This window comes from Acyrthosiphon pisum, chromosome A1 (genome assembly GCF_005508785.2).
Source record: "Acyrthosiphon pisum isolate AL4f chromosome A1, pea_aphid_22Mar2018_4r6ur, whole genome shotgun sequence".
Taxonomy (NCBI): Eukaryota; Metazoa; Arthropoda; class Insecta; order Hemiptera; family Aphididae; genus Acyrthosiphon; species Acyrthosiphon pisum.
In genome coordinates, this window is record NC_042494.1 from 125356297 (window position 1) to 125359490 (window position 3194).

A 3194-nucleotide genomic window follows, 5' to 3' on the forward strand; every position below is an offset into this window, starting at 1 on the left:
CAAGATTATAATAATGTTCATTTATAAACAAAGAATTGAAAAAGTAATATTTTTGCTACTGAAATTTACTAAAAAAAAAGTATTCGAAAAATATTTGGAATACTTTTTGTGAAGTATTCGAATACATATTCTGAATACTATTTTATTAAGTATTCAGAATATGTATTTGAAATACTTTTTAAAAGTATTTTACCCAAGTCTGTATTTAACATAACCAAAAATACTTCTTCTTCATAATACATTATATCATTATGTGCATTGTTATTAAAATAATTATAATTATAATATATCAAAACATAATTTAAAACCATTGGCTTAATCATGACTAGATACTAGTTGATTTACAGTTAAATTGTAACAATCACGTATTGTTTGTATTTGCATGCATTACGATTAATTAAAATATTAAACAAATACCTATATAGTATATAAGCTATATTTTACATAATATAAATATAAATACCTACCAAACTATAGGTATATGTACTGTAAAAAATACATATTAATAACTTATTCAATTATATTACTATAAATAATCTTTGTTGTATCTAATTCAAAAATAAATAACTGAAAACACTTGAAATGTTCACTAAATATTTATATTAGCATATTTTAAGACATTATTTAATTTTTTTAATATACTGGCTCTGTTACCTAACCTCCGGTAGATTGCGGCACCGTGCTATTAGTACGTAAGTGAGTTATTTAACTCTAACGTATCAAAGTAACATCCTAACCTAACCTAAACGTGCTAAAATCATGTGAATAAAAAAAAACCAAATTTAACCATTTTTAAATTAGCCTATCTCCTTCCCAGAGATCTGATCTACACACAAATATTAATTTATATAATATATATATATATATTGACAAAAAATAATAATACAAATCAACAAACATGCCCGATTAACCATTAGCAACCAATATATTATACACTATTATTATTTTAATCTGTAACAATAAACTACATTTTTATTTTATTATTTAGTTTATTTTTTTCTGGACAGATGGCGCCACTTTTGTATTTTTGACATCCAGATTTCCTACTTTTCCGGTGAATTTTCCAAAAATTTTCTTTCATATAAACTTTCTCCGTGAAATACTCTTTCGTTCAATAAAAAATCAAGAAGATCTGATATGTTGTTCGAGAGTATAGCCTGTAGAGAGATTTTCATTTCATATTTATATAGTTAGATAACATACAATAATTATTATAAACTGATATTTAAAATATTTGTACCTACAATAAGTACCTAAGTACTGATGGGCAGTGGATAGGAGGGATTTTCCCTGTCTGATAATAATGACCGTCCGATGGGGTTCTATTGTCATCAATTTACTAAGGGCCTGCAGAGAATGTCTTAGCATTTGAGAATATGCTTAATATAAATTCTATATTTAAAATAGAGTAAAACCAGTTAATATATTCAATTATTGAATTTTAGTTAGGTACGTATTTAGTTATTTGTGTCTATACAATGGTTGTATGATAAATAATATGCAATATGGTAATTGTATTGAAAATAAATTTTCAATGTAGATACATGAAAATTGGATCGCGAGCGAAGCGATCTTTCTTTCTAGGCTTATTAAAACATTTGCCATTTGCCTGTTGGAGTCCTTTTTTTCCAAATCGCGGAATGGGCCTTTTCGAGCCAGTCCAACACTGCAGCTGGGTAATCTTCTCCAGTGTTTGGAACGTTCACTAAAATGGCGAACGCGTTCACGTTCCGTTCATTGTGCAATAAAATGAACGCGTTTATTAAAAAATAAAAGAACGCGTTCACGTTCACGTTCGTTGAAAAAAAGAACGCGTTCATTACACGTTCAGTGTTGCTACGGACCTTATCTTCTAAGAACATTGGTCTTAGAGATTTAGACCAATGACCATGTTCTGGAGAGATAAGATTCTTATCATAAGAATGAGTGATAACCACGGACTATGATATATAATATATAATAACTTATAAGAAAAAACTAACCTCATGTTTTTGTAATTTTTCGCGTATACCTATTAATTAATAATAAAACGATGCATAATGCAGTGAAGCCAGTGATGCGTTACTACTACGTGTTTTCGTCCTAAGTTTCACCAATCTTATTACTTATTTCATATTTGGCCGTATGGGATATCATTTATAATAAATAATATTTATTACTATAACTTTTTTTTTATTATCAAATGAACGTTAAATGAACGAAAAAGTCGTTCGCGTTCGTGTAATAATTGAACGCGTTCATGGCTCGTTCGCGTAAAATAGAACGCGTTCTTTCCAAACACTGATCTTCTCCCGTCCGCGATAACCCGCGAGTCGTAGGCGCTAACCGCACTAATCGTAGTGCCTTGGTGAACGGTAATTTCTGAGGCAATTGCCTCTGAGATTTTTCTTAAATAGAGGGGTGGGTGGTAACCGGTGGGTCCCTTAGTAAATGTAATACTATGATATACTCAATAGGTAGTCAATAATAATCTGAGATATAATTAGTTATATTATATTAATATACATTATTATATGCATTTAATACTTGGGATATTTGGAACTTGCCTCTGGAAATTGTTTAGTTCGCCAAGCTACAAATCGTAGAAGCGGCTTCGGCGCAACAAATATAAACATTTTGATACTTCACAGATGAACAAATAAAGAATTTATTAACGGGCCGATCTATTCAAAGTAAATTCATGATAGTCAGTACCTATATAATATAGATTCATAGTTCATACCTACTTGCCAATATTAAAAAAGGTACAAAAAAGAAGGTTATTAAATTGTGTATGCAATTTTAATTTATTGGGTTGTGTAGTATTATAATACACGTCTTAGAAACCGGGAATTTAGAACGTCAAAAGTAAAATTTCCCAGTAGTTTTCAAAAGCACCGAGAAAAACCAAAACAAATTAAGGATAACTGGAATTTGTAGTCAAAATTGATTTTCAACAAAAAGCATGAAAATGTAATACAAGGGTTCTGATGTATTGTTACAATATCAGTAGAAAAATATTTTGAAAATATATAGGCACAATTTTTTTGTTATATGCATTTAAACATTAAAGTTCGATTTTTGACAAAAGTTACACATCAAATTGAAAATTAAAAAATGATTTTGTAATTAAAAGTTTATAAAATATTCCTTTTTTTATAGCTGAAGATTGAAAATTTAAAGCAAGGTACAACGTAAGTAAGTTATTCTATAAC